Genomic DNA, 17790 nt, shown 5'->3' with positions numbered 1-17790 from the left:
ACTACTGTATTTCAGAGAAGAGGGAAATCAAAAAAGACAGACCAGACAGGCAAAAACTATTTGTAGGGATTTGTTTTAGATTAAGTTTTGAAGACTCATTTCAGATTGGAGGGGGAAAATAAAGACATTCCAGGTAAAAGAAAGAACATGAAAGCAAGCACAGAAGTAAGAAATGTGTAGCCTGTGTTCACAGGATTGTAAGGAAACAGCCAGGACTAACTACTGTAGAATATTTCAGATTAAGTGTTCATGGAAAAGTAGAAGGTGACTACAGATAAAGAAGATTTATACCATGGCACAAATGAAGACATCACTGAAAATTTTTGAGCAAAGGACAGTAGTAATCCTGATAATAGAGTTTGAGGAAAATCAATCAGGCACTGCTACACAGGATAGAGTGAAAAAAGGAGAGCCTCAAGTCAAAACACCAACAGTCTGCTTAAACAGGAAGGACAGAATTGGGTGTGGCTGTAAGAATGGTGAGGCTCTACAGATATCTTAATGGAAACAAAACTTGATTCTCATTGGACACAGACAGGTCACTGTGTGTTTGGAGTCAAATGAGGTTGGTATCGATAGAGCTGAATGAGAAAGGAGAGAAATAAAGCAAATGGTATGTGTGCTTGATGAATAAAAGGTAGAGAGACTCAAGAGGCTATTTTTAGCCTCATATCTCTTCCCAAGTGGAGATAAATCTCTAAGTGTTGATATTTCTAGAGATAATTCTTTGTCATTCTAAGCAAGCCTTCAGAAGCTGGTCATCTGTCTCCACGGTTTTATACTTTGATAGAGTCCAGACTCCAGGTAACACTGTGGTTTTCCTTCCCTTTACTATATTCTAGGGCATAAATAAAGGGAGGGCCTCAATGATGGTCTTACTCCCCCTCCACAGACTCCAGTTCAAAAAAATAGATAAGCCTTTATAGTTTATCAACAAAGTGAGAAGTTATGAAGAAAAGCAGAGGGAATAAGGTCTACATGACTTATCCTTCATTAGATTGGAAAGGGTAAAAAGTGATGGAAGACTACAAATTCTGCATCAATCTGTAAACAGATCACAACACTTGAGAGGTAAAACACGAAGCCAGTGAATAATGGTGGAAATATTCTTAGGAACATCTACTTTCAAAAAGCAGAGTGGGGGTAGAGTAATACTTTATGTGTGTACATAACAAAAAATTTCTGCGTCCTCAAGAATGATTCTGAAACTGCTATTGTCAGTGGATAACTGAAAAAGTCAAAACTATTTTCATGACCACCATCATCTGTCTCTTGTACTCTTATTTCTAGAGTATACAGTGTTTTCCAGAAACTGCATGTAATATCAAGGAATGATATTGCAACAGACTCAGTGCAGAAGGAGATCTGTGTGAGAATCCAGCTGTCTACTATCAAATTAATTAAAGAGATTTGCACAAATGCAAAACAATGCTACCTCAACATTTTCTGCTTTGGAAAACAGTTATGTTTCATTAAATGTGAGATGTTAATATGTAAGAGATCAGTGCTTTCATTTTTAAATTAATGAAATTTCTTAAATTTCACAGTTTTAATATCTAATAAGACGTCTTAATAGGTATAACCTACATAAATAAATGCTCTTTGGGGTCTTCAATGAGTTTTAAGAGCATAAAGAGACTAAAATTTTTGAGAACCACTATCAAGAACATCAAACTCTAAATATCAATATAGTTTCTCTTTTTGCTCGCCTCTATGATCACTTTCTAGGATGTTAATCTACTTACAAACATTTTCTCTATCAGACCTATGGTCCACCTACTGAACAATCAGGAAATAGATATTTATCTTCAAAGTTATCAGGTTTGCAATAGAATAGCCCAATTTCTCAGTAACAATGGAAGCTTATCTTTCTATAAGTAACTAAACTTTTGTTGAATACATTCAGAGCGGGAATTAGGACCTAAGTTTCCATAAATTTAATGCCTGATTTATGAAGCATTAATTTCTCTTACTGATCCCATATTTACCTTTTTCATGTATGAAGGGGTGAGTTTTAATTCTGGTTGTAATTCATAATCCAGAGTATATTCAACTTACATACTTCAAAGTGGGAAATTTATCTTAATTTCCAGTCTTTACCACTCTACACTGAAATATCTAATATAGCTTAATTTTTCTCCATAAAGTAGTTGTTCCTTCAGCCCTATCTATTTGACTTCTTCTATTACTCCAAAAAAAAAAAAAAAAAATCAAGTACCTGATTCACTATGTTTTATCTCATCTCTCTATCTGATTTCTCTCCATCCCTAAAAGTCCTCTCTTTGATCCAGGACCCTATCATCTCCTGCCTGGAAGTACTGTAGGCACCTCTTAGGTGGTACCTCTTGTACCAGCAGAGTTACCTCCAGAATGATAGTCAAAAAATACAAATTTGATTTGTGTGGCTAATGATTAGGCCCTGCAAAATTTCTTAAAAAAAATTTTTTTTAATGTTTATTCATTTTTTGATAGAGAGACAGAGCATGAGTGGGGGAGGGGCAGAGAGAGAGGGAGACACAGAATCTGAAGCAGGCTCCAGGCTCTGAACTGACAGCACAGAGCCCGACGCGGGGCTCGAACTCACAGACCATGAGATCATGACCTGAACTGAAGTCGGATGCCTAACCAGGCATCCAGGCATCCTAATCCCTGCAAAATTTCTTGCCTCAATCACTTACAGTTTTGTTCCATGAGTACTGAACTACTAATTCTCTGAATATACCATGATATTTCACACCTCTAAGCCCTCTACAAGCATATCCTTCTCTCTGAAATATCCGAGGTCCCTCTGTCCACCTGATGAAACCCTAACATCATTTATAGCCTAGTTCACTTGTCCCATCCTTTGGGGAGTTGCTACAATCATTTTCTCTGCAACTTCTGTACACTGCAGACCTCTGCTGTTACTTTTATCCCACAGTAATATAGCCACTTGTTCACAATTTTTCTCCCCTTCTACACTAGGAACTCATCAAGGGCTAGCAATGGGTCATATTATTTGAAAGATCCCTTAAGGCAGTGAATGGCAGACTCAGCATTAAAATAATACTTGTTCAACTAAACTTATACATATTTTTTCTCCAATTATATTACGTCTTTAAACACAGTAACCAGAAATGTAAGAAGTTTCCAAATTATACTTTTTATAATTTTTTTATTTGCTATAATTCCGAATGGTGTCCAATATTTTAGTGGCATTATCTTTAGAGACAACAGTCTGATCCTCCTCTATTAAAAGATTTCTATGAAGATCAAATAAGCCAGTAAGTGAAGGCTCTTAAGACTTTTTATAAATGCTATGATTATTGAGTTTAATAAAGATAATCATTCTTTTGCCTTGAGTATTTCCCTCCAACCACTTAAGCACTTGAGTGTTGTTTTCTACCCTAGATCTCAACTAATCAATCAAACAATACAATCCCTCTGAATCTTTTTTTTTTTTTTTGAGTAGCTCCCTGCTTTTTACCCCAGATGCATTAGTCTCTGAAACCCTTAAGATTTTTATGATAAAAATTGCACTAACTTTGCAATATAGGTCAAATATGCTAAAACTCTGGAGTCAGCAAATTCCAAGAGCTAAAAGCTAAATGAATGCATCATTTGACTCAGTAAGGGTATTTCTTTTGGGGAAAGTGTGGAAGAACAGCTTTATTGAGGTATAATCACAAAGCATGTAATTTACATACCATTCAATTCAGTCACTTTAAAGAGTACAATTCAATGGTTTTTAGTACATTCAGAGTTTGCAACCATCCTCATAATCAATTTTAGAATATTTTCATCATCCCAAAGTGGAATCTCATTATCCTTTACTTATCACTCCCTAATCTACCCACTCCCTCCCTCCTCCAGCCCTAGGGAATCACTAATCTACTTTCCTCCACAGCTTTGTTGCATTGACATTGACATACAACATTTTGTACAATGTGATTATTCAATATACAGATATACTGGGAAATGATGACCACAAGAAGCTAAGTTAACATATCCATCAAGTAAGGGTATTTATTTTTAAGTTTATTCATTTATTCTGAGAAAGACAGAAAGAGAGGGGGAGGGGCAGAGAGAGAGAGAGAATCCCAACGGCCTCTGTGCTACCAGTGCAGAGCCCAACTCAGGGGTCCCACTCATGAACCAGGAGATTAAGACCTGAGCTGAAAAATCAAGAGGCAGACACCTAACTGAATGAGCTCACTCTGGTTCTTAGTAAGGCCTCAAGCAAGTATAAAATTTTTTTAAATCCCCCTAGACACCTTTATATTTTAACATTTCTAACTTTCTGGTCCCTTTTGAAAATTCAACGTGCTGGCAAAATGATTTTTCCCAATGAAGACCAAGTCTCATCAGTATCTCTGAGACTAAAGAAAAAGGCATTTGTGATACAAAAATAAATTGCCATTCTTCTGTTTGTAATTCCTCCCTCTGGGCATCAACTCCATTTTCTTCCCTCACCTCTGGGAACCTGATGTATCTGCCTTCTCTCTCTCTCCTCTCTCTCTCTCTCTCCCCTGCATATTCAAATTCTTCTCCTGGATCCTTCCATCAAGCCTATAAAAGTGATTAAGTTTTTTCAAAACCTCAAAACACAAAAAACAAAACTCCAGATCTCTCTTTATGGCATCTATCCCTCTGGCAGCTATCCACTCTCTTCCCCAAGGGATCAAAACTTTTCTAAAGAGTAGTTTATTCTCGTTACCTCCCCTTCTTCCTCTCTGACTTTATTCCTCAAACATCTAAAATCTGTCTTCTTCTCTATTATTTTACTGAAACAGTGTCTAGGACATTGCACACTTATTTCTTACACACTTTTTTTTCAGTTTATTTTTTTGAGAGAGCACAAGCAGGGGAGGGGCAGAGAGGGAGAATCGCAAGCAGGCTCCGCACTGTCAGCACAGAGCCTGATGCGGGCTCGAACTCACAAAACTATGAGATCACAACCTGAGCTGAAATCAAGAGTCAGACACTCAACCTACTGAGCCACCTAGGCGCCCCTCTAACACATTTTCTTATCTCTTTATTTCTCAGATTCCTCCTTCCAGTCTCCTTTTTCAAGGGTGCTCCCTTCTCTGCCCTTCCCTCCAGAGATTCTCTGTCCTTTTTTCTCTCCAGATTCTCCTTGGGTGATCTCATCCACATTCAGTTTTCAGTGACATCCATCTCTTGCTGTGAATTCCCCCAAATACATCTCCATCTTGGATCACCATCCCAGAGCTTCATATTCATGGCTTCAATCACTACTAGACATCTTTGCTTATAATTTATAAAAGGCACTAATCATCAAGTTCAAAATGAAATCATCATCTTTCCTCCAAGCCTTCATCTCTACCTCAGTCGGTCACACCAGTATCCAGATAGTCACCTGAGCTAGACACTACTAATTCCTTGTTCTGCATTTTCATTCACTTTTTCCCACTGATCTTAATTCCTAAACACATGTCAAATCCACTCCTGTGTTCTTCTCCCAATGTCTCTCACTGGAACCACTATAAAAATCTCTTATCTGGTTTCCTTACTCCCATTTTTCCTCTTCCCTGCTTCAAAAACATCCTCTAGATGTACACAATTGTTTGATGTGGCCACACTGGGCTCACAAGCAGCTTCCATCTATTAATTTGAAAGGCTTCGATAGGTCAACCCAATACTGCTAAAACCAAAAAAGGAATAATCTCATAAAAAATGTGATTCCAGTTTTAAATGTTGTCAAAAAGCACTGTGCCTTAGAAACCCCTCCTTCTAAGTCTTTAAACTGCTTAGCCTAATTATTAGAAAAATTGAATGTATATATCCTTGCTACATTAAAAGGAATAAATAGCTTTCTTTATGCCAACTACATATTTTTAATTCTTTTTGGCTGAGCACATTCTCAATAAACAGACTCAATGGCTCTCTTTTGAAAAAAAAAAAAAAAAAAAAAGTAGTTTGGGGCATCTGGGTAGCTCAGTCGGTTGAACTCAGGTCATGATCTCACGGTTCCCCACATCTGGCTTGCTGCTATCAGCACAGAGCCTGCTTTGGATCCTCTGTCCCCTCTTTTTCTGCCCCTCCCTCTCTCTCTCTCTCTCTCAAAAAAATAAACATTAAAAAGTTAGTTTGGCACCAATTACCCCAAACCAACTGTTTATATGGTAGGCAGGCAACAGTATTTAAATAGTCATTCTTAAGTAGTTATGCATAAAAAACACTGAATATCTCTATTAGATACACATTATAACTATGACACAAAGTGGTTAATTTCCACAAGTCATATAATATCAATCTCATTATCTGAACAATCACACCATTCATTTAGCTTGTAGTTAACTCATGCTGGTAGGCTTTGAGGCATGCAATTATACATAAAATAATGGGCCATATTAGCTGTCTCCCCAGTCCAGGAAAGGATTTTACTTACACTTATTTTAAATTTTTTTTTTTTTTCCCAATGTTTTTTTTTTATTTATTTTTGGGACAGAGAGAGACAGAGCATGAACGGGGGAGGGGCAGAGAGAGAGGGAGACACAGAATTGGAAACAGGCTCCAGGCTCCGAGCCATCAGCCCAGAGCCCGACGCGGGGCTCGAACTCACGGACCGCGAGATTGTGACCTGGCTGAAGTCGGACGCTTAACTGACTGCGCCACCCAGGCGCCCCATACTTACACTTATTTTAGAAAAATTTTAGGCTAGTAATCTATTCTAAGTTTTTCATTCATTCAACAAATATTTATTCAGTGTATAGCATATTAATTATACTTATTTTAGAAAAATTTTAGGCTAGAAATCTCTTATAAATTCATTCATTCATTCAACAAATTTTATTCAGTGTCTAGTATTCTAGGTGCTGACGATCCAATAATAAACAAAACCAACAGAGGTACGACCCTCAGGGATCTTTATCTAGTGATGCAGTAAGGCATTTAACAAAATTACTATGCAAGTATATAACTTCAAATTGTGAGAAATGCCTTCATGGAAAAGTACCAAGAATTATGAAAGCACATAACAAATTATAATAAGGATAAAAGTAACAATAGCTTAACATTTTAATGCCAGGTAATGCTTTAAGTACCTTACATATTCCAATTTATTTAAACCCCATAACTATTATTACCCCAAATTTTAGTCGAACAAACTGAGGCACAGGGAGATTAAGCAACTTACTCAAGGTTCTGCAGCTAGTAAGTAGTGAGACTCAGATCTAAAACCAGGTAACCTCCATAGACCCTTATGTGAATTCTCTCATGAGTACAAGTTTGAAATCCTCAAGATTTTTGTTGAAGATAAAAAATATTGGTTCTGTATTCAAGCAGTTCTGCTGCTCTGGTATAAGTTAATATGCATGGACTTTCTAGTTGGATAAGAGTATGTGTTAAAATCCTAAATTTCCAAAATAGAGTGACTCCTGTATACTAGGATTCTGAAGCTATGGCTCTCATCTTGAACAGGAGTTCCTGTTTCTAGGAACTCATTAGGATAAGAGAGACAGGAATGCATGTAAATCGAATCACACTAATTCATTCTAATATTTATTTAGGAATAAAATATATTTAAAAAAAATCTATTTAAAGGGAGCCTGGATGGCTCATTCGGTTGAGCATCTGACTTTGGCTCAGGTCATGATCTCATGGTTCATGAGTTAGAGCCCCACAATGGTGGGGAGGCCCACAGCCCATTCAGGGTCAGTGCAAAGACTGTTTCAGATCCTCTGTCCCCTTCTCTCTCTGCCCCTTCCCAGCTGGCACTGTCTCTCAAAAATAAACATTTAAAAAAATCTATTTAAAAAAAAAGTTTACCTAATGGGAATGTTAGTGATTCCTGTATCATTATTCTCCTACTTCTAAGCTCACATATGTTTGTTTGATCATCAGAAAGCCAAGCACCTGGAGACTACTATTAGAATAGTAGACAGGAAACCAGCTATGGTTCTGAATGATGCAAGAGACTGTGGAATGGAAAGGAGGGCACACATAAGAGATGATGATGTACACTAAACAACATGATTTGGCCATAAGGTGTTCACGGGAAAAAGAGGGAAAGATACAAATGGTTGAGGTTTCTGGCCTATGTACCTGGAAGGCTGGGGTATATAGTATGGTGTCTGCATAGGAACACAGAAGAGGAGCTCAGACAGACTGGTGAATCACCATTATAGACTCTCATTTCCTCAAAATGAGAAAAAACTGGACATACTAAGGAAGTCTAGGAAACTATACAATTAGGCCAGGGATTAATAATATAAACTCTCAAGTATCTATCCATCCTGATTTCTTTCTAATTTTTTAAATGCTTATTTATTTTTGAGAGACAGAGAGAGATAGAGCACGAACAAGGAAGGGGCAGAGAGAGAAGACGACACAGAATCTGAAACAGGTTCCAGGTTCCGGGCTGTCAGCACAGAGCCTGATGCAGGGCTTGAACTCACGAACTGTGAGATCATGACCTGAGCTGAAATCGGACGCTTAACCGACTGAGCCACCCAAGAACCCCTATACAGCCTAATTTTTTAATTAATGGTTCAGATGTCAGGCTGTCATTAATGTTTGAAGAAAAACATCTTTGAGTTTTTAAAACAGCAGCCTATAAAAAAAAGCAACATATAAAATGTAAAAGTAGCAGAGGAAAGAAGTTCTGACTTCGGAAGCTCTGTTGGGATGAGCCTAGGAAGCACAATGTTTACTGCTCTTCCAATTTAACTTATTCTCATTTCTTGATGATAGAAGTTAAGGCATTAGAAAACCAAAGTAGAGGATATGAAGACTAAGGCAGAAGCTTAGCCTTAGCTGGTTTACAGAAAATCAGGAATAAATTCCAGTACATTACAGGGCATAATTTAGGCAGATAGAGGGAGGCAGTACCACAGTACAGCCTTGCAGGTAAGGGTGCCCATATTAAAATCTATAGCTCTGGGTCAAAGTCATAGCCTTGATCTCATGTTCATGTGCTGCGTGCCCTTGAGAAGTTACTCAACCTCAAGCTTCAGTATCCCTTAGTAAGATGGAGATAATATCTTATGAGAATATTATAAAAATATTAAATTATATGCACATATATATATGTGTACATATATGCACAGAGAACAACATGAGCATGTGCTCAGGCACTGCTTGGTACCTAGTAAATCCCAATAGTGGTGCTGGAGGTGGGCACAGTAGGATGCCCTGCTACGAATACACTGCTTTTACTTTCAGGACGAGGACTTCAAGGAAGGCATACAAAAGATGTCAGTGACCTTATACAATAAAAATAAACGTTAAAGTCCTAACAGAGGCAGAGGTATTCTAAGATTTAAAATTCTTCTGTTCTTGGGGCGCCTGGGTGGCTCGGTCAGTTGAGCGTCCGACTTAGGCTCAGGTCATGGTCTCACAGCTTGTGAGTTCAAGCCCCGCATTGGGCTCTGTGCTGACAGCCCAGAGCCTGGAGCCTGCTTCGGATTCTGTGTCTCCTTCTCTCTCTGCCCCTCCCTTGCTCACACTCTGTCTCTCTCTCTCTTTTTCTCTCTCTCAAAAAATAAACATTTAAAAATAAATAAATAAAATTCTTCTGTTCTTTTCTACTCAGCCAGACTACATAGGCTTTATGTAAAGGAACATAAAATGAGGAGAAACAAATAATCTTCCCATTTTTTCATGTGCACACATAAATATTTCAATGATGAAATAATAGGGGATAGATTACAAGAAGATAATCTATAGTAATTCAGATTCAGATCTGTAGTGGTAGAATTATGTAAGATGATTTTTTTTGTGCTTATATTTTTCCTACAAGACACATAGCTAAGTAATATTTTAAAAAGTAATATTTTAAAATAAATTTTATATGCCTACATGGGGCATGGAATGAAGAGTTTGCATAAATTTTCTACTGTTGCTCCACTACTTGGTAAAATCCCTCATCTTTAATTTTTATCTGCCTTCTTTTTAGTACTTTGAATTTCCCTTTCTTTGGGCAGGTATCACCTACGATCTATGGATGCTCAATTCTCTCCCCAACCAGGGCCCTCAACCTGAGAATTACAAGAAAAAGAACATCTGAAAATAGCTCCTTTTCAATAAAATACAAGTTGCATAGAATTTTACATGAAAACTTAGAAACTTTAGCATACGAATCATCTCTATCATGACAGTTTTAAACTTTGTTTTCCAGTTTTTATTTTGCTTTTTTTAAAGGGGGGTTTTAATTGAGTAAATAAATATGTCCTTTAAATGAATGCTAGATCCCCCTAAAACTTTAGTTCACAAACTATTTTCAGCGTTGTCAAAGCATTTTGCACTTCTTTAATGTTCTTACGCAAATCTCGGCTTTCTCCTTGATATGGACTTTGTTTCTGCCAGTTAGGTATGATTTTACAAGTCTACAGCTTCCTTGTGAAACCTGACCTCTTTCTTCCCTCCACAGTCAGTGCTAACATAAACCAAGAGCCCCACAAGAAGTCATTAAAGCAGTGCTGTTAAGAGGCCAGAGCTCTATAAAATAGGTAAGAAATGCGGTCTCAAGAAACATGCGCCATCCTCAAAAACAATCTTGCAAACACAATAAATGTAAGTGCCTATTTTATTTGTGACTTCCTCCTCTCCACCTGTCTACTTAATCATTTGCTTCTATGATTTATAGTCAGAAAAAAAAAAAAAGGATCAAAGACACTAAAAGGACAATGTTCTTCAAATCTTTATTTGAACAGAAAGGAACATACAGACGTTTCTACATTGAAAATGTAGGACTACAACATTAAATTAGTGTGCCATTCATGTTTCTAGAAGGTTGCAATGAATAAAATACTTAACACAAGTTGATTTGAAAACAAACTAAAAATTATGAAAATACAGTCTTGAAATGATAAACAGTATTTTTTTTAAGAGAAGGAGGGGCAGGGGCTGAGGGAGGGAGGGGTATGGGGAGGGGGAGAGGGAGAGGAAGAGGAAGAGGAAGGGTGAAGGAGGGAGGGGAAGGAGAATCTTAGGCAGGCTCCATGCTCAGTGTGGAGCCAGACATAGGGCTCAATCCCACAACCCTGGGATTATGACCTGAGCTGAAATCAAGAATTAGTCACTCAACTGAGCAACCCAGGCACCCCAGCCATACAGCAATTTAAAATAAGTTCACAGAGGGGCACCTGGGTGGCTCAGTCAGTTAAGCGTCTCACTTCCGCTCAGGTCATGATCTCTCGGTTCACGAGTTCAATGCGTCGGGTTCTATTCTGACAGCTCAGAGCCTGCAGCCTGCTTCGGATTGTGTGTGTGTGTGTCTCTCTCTCTGCCCCTACCCCACTCATGCTATGTCTCTCTCTCTCTCTCTCAAAAACAAATAAAAACATTAAAAAAAATTTTTTTTAATAAATTCATAAACTATTCCCTAATTTAAAACAAAAACCATCACTTTCTTCTGTAAATCCCATTTAAAATATTCTTTTACTAGAAGAAAACATTTCAGTCAGTCAGAATCTTGCTGCAGGGTTTATACCAGTGGTCCTAACACTGTGGATCAGCCAGGGTTCTGAGGCATCAGACAGTCAAGGACTGCACCAGTTGCTACCGCCACACCCCCTCCTTGGGGAGTCCCGAATGGCCCGGAAACATGGCCAGTAGTCACGTTCCAGTGCCCCTATACTGTCTTCATGGGTCTAAGTCACCAATTAGTAGCTCTAGGGGCATTTTTATGCTCATGAAGAATATTGGGAGATTCCCCTCTCAGACTCTCAAATGTGCACAATTTCCAAGTCCATCATGGAGTGTATACAGATTAAAGTTTATTTCTTTGACACTGGCTTTCAAATCATGCATTTGTCTATTCCAGACTTTACTAATCAAAACATAGTTGTAACTTCTTATTTCATTCGGTTCAATTCATTTTGAGTCTTCAAACCTGAAGACTGACCTGCAATTGAACAGGATGTAAACCTAGAGACCTGATCCATTGTTTAATCAAAGTATCAGGGTAACTAACTCTTACCAACTGAGGCAAAAACCAACCAAGGTACAAGTTTCAAACAGAAGTTGAAAATTTATTGTATCCTTAAGACTAGGCAAGAGACTGGGGCGCCTGGGTGGCTCAGTCCGTTAAGTGTCCGACTTAAGCTCAGGTCACGATCTCATGGGTCATGGGTACCAGCCCCACATTGGGGTCTGTGCTGACAGCTCAGAATCTGGAGCCTGCTTCGGATTCTGTGTCTTGCTCTCTCTCTCTCTGCCCCTCCACTCATGCTCTGTCTCTCTCTCAAAAATAAATAAACATTAAAAAAAAATTTAAAAAAAAGACTACGTAAGAGACTACTTGTACTTTTTAGGAAGTGTTTTTATAGGAAAAAATCCATGTTAAAAGACACCTTTAATAACATCTCTGAACTCTTTGTTTTTTTTATATTTTATCAATTTTGTCTTGCCAAACACCAGATTTGATTCTTTCCAGATTCAAGTTTTTGCCTGGAAAGAGTGCCTCAAAGCTCTTCAAGTTCCTTTCTGTCAGATGGGCCACTCAACAGTTTTCTTATCGATAACTGGTTTTAGGAATTCTCTAACTTTCCAATTTATTCAGGTCCCCAACCACTTAAACCCTAGGCTATATAAACTTAAGTTCAGACAACATGTCTTGTATGTCTGTATGTTGCTTGGGGCCAGAACAGTGCCCTGCATACAACAGGCAGTCAATAAAGATTTCTTGACTGAACTCAATGAACCATGTCACCATCTCTCTCCTATTTACAACAGAACACTATCTTAGCTCCCTGAGAAGATTAAGGTAATTTTTGCTATAGCATTCCCTACTGTATAACCCTGAGCAAATTACTCTTCCTAAACATATGTGGTTATGTTGGGGCACCTGGCTGACTCAGTCAGTAGATCATGCAACTCTTGATCTGGGGGTCATAAGTTTGAGGCATTGAGTGTGGAGATTACTTTAAAAAAATCTTTAAAAAATATGGTTATGTAAAAGAGGGTTCTTAAAAGCATTTTTATGGATTACATAAGGTAATGCATGTAGAACACTCAGCATAGTGCCCATAACATTAAAGACACTCAATGTCTTTAGCTATTTCTACTATTTTATTGGACAAAAATTTTCTTCCTTATCACCTAAAAATCCCTCCCTCTTCACCTTGTTTTTCTCCCTTCACTCCTGGTTCTGAGGAAGAAGTAACCATTTCAATCTGTGCCAAGATGACCTGACCCTGATGATCATCTCTGGGCCCCTATTCCATTTATTATTCCCATTTTCTTGCATTACTCCCTCATTACTAGTTTCTTCCTGACTATAAACATATCTTCCCATTCTAAAAAGTAGTATAGAACTCAAGTCAAGCCAACATGCAATACATCTCTTTTCTGTCACTGTCATTCTTCTGGAATTACTCCATCCACCTAATTCTTCACTTCTGCTGGGTGGGGTGGCATGGTACGGGGTGCGGATAAAGAAGAGAGAGGGAGAACAGCCATAGGTATAGAGTCGACCCTTGAACAACAGAGGTTTTAGGGGCACTGACTCCCTAGGTACACTAAAAAATGTACATGTAACTTTTAACTTCCTTACTTAACTACTACAAACTACTAATAGCCAACTGCTGACTAAAAGCCTTACAGATTACAAAGTCAATTAACATATATTTTGTATGTTGTATATATCATACACTGTGTTCTTACAACAAAGCTAGAGAGAAAGTGTTAAGAAAACTGTAAGAGAAAATACATTTACAGTATTATACTGTATTTATTGAAAAATCCCTGTATAAGTGGACCCACACAGTTCACATTCATATTGTTCAAGGGTCAATTGTATTTATGTGCAAGGCTCAGGAGCCTCCTTGGGAATGAAATCTCTCTTAAGAGTAGTAGTAGTAGTAGTGCTCATGGTGCTCAAAGATTTAGTTTAAAAACAACTGACCAGTTTAGGTTAAGAGTGTGTCAGAATTCATGGCCACCTGACTCAAATTAGGCAAGCCATCAGGACCCCTGAATTTGTGCACATAAAGGAGAAGGTGAAAAGGGAGAGGGAGATGCATTCGGGCTGCTGGCTAAAACTTCTGAAAGTGTTTTTAATTTTTTTTTTTTACATTTATTTATTTTTGAGAGACAGAGTACAAGTAGGGGAGGGGCAGAGACAGAAGGAGATACAGAATCTGCAGCAGGCTCCAGGCTTTGAGCTGTCAGCACAGAGCTTGATGTGGGGCTCAAACTCACAAACTGAGATCATGACTTGAGCCGAAGTCAGACACTCAACCGACAGAGCCACCCAAGCATCCCAAAACTTCTGAGAGTTTTAACAAGATTATAAGGGGTAGAGAACACAGGCATGCCCACCATTTGGGGTTATGACAGTAAGCTGGAATGGGGCACAGCAAATATAGTTTATGCACTAGGCCTGACTGGAAAACACCTGGAGAAAGAAACCACAAGCCTCACTTGAGGATACTCAACAAAAGAAAGAAGAGGCTGCTGACTCTCCCAGGATCCTGAGCACAAAAACTGAACTAAACGGGAGCTGACTGAAAATTTACCTCTCCCACAGGCCCTTTTTAACTTTTCATAATTCAAGATCCTGCTTTTACTACCATTTACTCATACTGTAATGCCTAGTGTGTCCCCATAGAGATGCCGGGCATATCTGTATATATCTGATACATGGGATCAATTTTCATCTTAGAGAAAAAACTCTAATTGTTGGCTTTGTGTTGTCCAGGTACTAGCATAGTCCCCTTGCTCTTCAGTTTCTTCCCGCTCTCCTCCTTCTGTCCCTCTCTCTCACTTTCTCTTCCCAAATTTCCATATTCCTGTGTCTCTGGCAGGCATTTTGGTAAAATAACTGTGGCCTGAACTGGAGGAATGACTGGAGATGGAAACACAGGGACAGAGTCAAGAGACATTTGGAAAATGGAACCAGTATGACCAGAACTTAGTAGCAAATGTTCCAAAAGTGCAAATTAACAAACATTCTCATAATACACTGCTATTGACAGTACAATATCAAAAAAAGTTAATGTGTAACAATGAACAAACATGCCTAAGGATGCTATTATATCTTCAATTAATGGAACTCAGCCCTTAAAATGACTATGTTATTACCTGGGAAAAAGTTTGTGATATGCTAAGAGAAAAAAAAGATGCAAAACTGTATTGACAACTGTCTCATGACTGCTCAAGTAGAGAGCTGGAATCCACTCTTACAACTTCTTTTATTCTTAATAAAATATGAACAGGTGAACCAAAGCTCTTTTTTTGCAGGCATCTAAGAGTTAGGACTTGACAACAATGCTGGGCTTATTGAGCATTGGCTGATGTTGATGCAGACAGAGTGAATTAAAAGATGTGAGACCAGGGGTGCCTGGGTGGCTCAGTTGGTTAAGCATCCAACTTAGGCTCAGGTCACGATCTCACAGTTTGTGAGTTTGAGCCCCACATTAGGCTCTGTGCTGACAGCTCAGAGCCTGAAGCCTGCTTCAGATTCTGTGTCTCCTCTCTCTCTGCCCCTCCTCACTCATGCTCTGTCTCTCTCTCTCAAAAATAAATAAACATTAAAAAATTTTTTTTAAAGATGTGAGACCATGTGACTGAAAAAAGCAAAAAATTAATCAAAGACATTTTATTTCTTTGAAAAACTTAAGATCAGCTCAATGAGAACTCAAAGTTTTTAGTTACAGCAAAGGTTAATTGCTTTAGGAGAGAAGCAAGACTGAGGCATGGAATTTTATTTATTGGTTGAATAAATGAATGCATATGTAGGTAGTTGCTATAAATGTGTAATAAACCTTTTTTAGTAATAAAAATCTATGTAAAAGTTGCTTCTTGTTGTTCAACCTTCAAGAATATGGTGCAAAAAAGAATACGGTAAAAGATTCCAAACTAGTTGGAAGGCTGAATGATTTTCTTAGTCTCAAAGGTCCCTTCCATGACACTATTATTCCAGCAGCAGAAGCCAAATCTCTGACACAGAGATAGCTGTGACACAAAGAGAGATCCCGGAGTCAGGAGCTCTAAGTTCTGGTCTTGGCTCACTTACCCACTGCCTTTAACATGCATATATCAGAATCCCTTGAAGTAGGGCCATCTACCTCACAGGTTCTTTTGAGGAGGGAATAAGATTGCAGTCACGAGTGTCTTATATGCCCCACACCAGGGCTCCTGAGCTGGGGTATGTATGGACCTTAGCTATGGGGCAAAAAGCAGAGCAAATTGAGAAACAGGACTGGACTGAGGTCAGGGACCTGTATTCTTCCCAAGCTCTATTATAAATGATCTGTATGATCTGTGAAAAGTAAGCTCTCTTCAGTTCTTGGTGTCCTCATACTCAAAATGGTAGTGTTCTTCCCCACTCATTCATCGACTCTGACCCCCAGGCTGGGTGCTGGGCTGCAAAGAATGAACCCAGCTGCCAAGAGCTGGGTGTGGCAGAGATGGGAGTCCATGGGCATGACTGTTTACGGCTACTCAGGTTTCTTGTAGGGAATCTGAACATGTGCCATAATTAGATTGTGGTGATGGCTGCCCAAGTAAATATACAAAATATTTTTTTCATTATATACTTTAACTGGGTGAACTGAATATCAATAAAGCTTATTTTTTAAAAAGAATAAACATGGTAGTGTTCTTCTCAGCCATCAGTGCCATTCCTTCCACTCCTAAAGAACCTTCCCAGAGCCATAGTGCAGTGTGCTCTGATCCATCTTCGAACTTGAAAACACAGCATTCCTGGAGCTAACAGAGATTGCTGGTCTAGCTATAGCCATCATAGCCATAAAAAAAGACCCAACATGAATGATCTTAATCCTCAATGATACGTTCCAAGCCATCCATATTTTTCAATGGCAAGCTTACTAAGACTGAGGCTTAATTGTTAAACAGAGGGCTCCTTTTGGTAGGTTTCCCCTACTTTTTCCACTTTCTGGCACTCCTTCCAATGCAAACTCTCAGCAAAGGGACAAGTATCATTAACTTCATTAACTTGGCATCTGTCTCCTAAATATGTAAGGAGCTCAAGAGCCAGGAATTAGCAGTAATTTCAATGGGCCTAAAAGGCACAGTGCTTTAGATATCACTGCCCATCATGAAATATCTACTGATATGAAAGTAACTCATAGTTAGCTGTGATAGTAATGTGCTTTGTGTGCAAATGGAAGACTTAGAAAGAGACTACGAGTGACTTAAAATCAGTCCAAATTTTCTTTTTAATTTTTTAAAATATTTACTTATTTTTATTTATTTATTTTTACATTTATTCATTTTTGAGAGACAGATTGAGACAGAGCACAAGCGGGGGAGGGGCAGAGAGAGAGGGAGACACAGAATCCGATGCAGGCTCCAGGCTCTGAGCTGTCAGCACAGAGCCCGACGCAGGGCTCAAACTCACAAACCGCGAGATCATGACCTGAGCCAAAGTCAGGTGCTTAATCAACTGAGCCACACAGGCATGCCTTAAATTATTTATTTATTTTTAGAGACAGACAGAGACAGAGTCAGAGCATGAGTGAGGGAGGGGCAGAGAGAGAGGGAGACACAGAATCTGAAGCAGGCTCCAGGCTCCACACTGATAGCACAGAGTCCAGCCCGGGGCTCAAACCCACCAACTGCGAGATCATGCCCTGAGCCAAAGTTGGACGCTTAACTGACTCAGCCTCATGGCAACCCAATCCAAATTTTCTTGTACTAAATATTTACAGCATCATTATTTTACATTCTTGAGTTCTAGTAATACAAGCAGGCAGTGACATACTTATCTGTGCATAAAGAGATGTATCATAAAGCACAAGAATGTGCTGGGACTTGGGATGCCTGGGTGGCTCAGTGGGTTAATTGTCTGACTTCCACTCAGATCATGATCTCAATAGTTTG

The 17790-nt window shown here is 38.8% G+C and overlaps 1 protein-coding gene across 1 annotated transcript in view; it reads right to left on the bottom strand.

Moving 5' to 3' along the window:
* Positions 1-17790, bottom strand: part of PRTG (protogenin) — a 132847-nt gene that overhangs the window by 72833 nt on the left and 42224 nt on the right. The gene's annotated exons all lie outside the window — the stretch shown is intronic.

This window comes from Panthera pardus, unplaced genomic scaffold (assembly GCF_024362965.1).
Source record: "Panthera pardus isolate Hobbes unplaced genomic scaffold, ASM2436296v1 HiC_scaffold_24, whole genome shotgun sequence".
In the NCBI taxonomy this organism is placed as follows: Eukaryota; Metazoa; Chordata; class Mammalia; order Carnivora; family Felidae; genus Panthera; species Panthera pardus.
The sequence above is the reverse complement of the archived record's forward strand: the minus strand, read 5'-3'. Positions and strand labels throughout refer to the sequence as shown.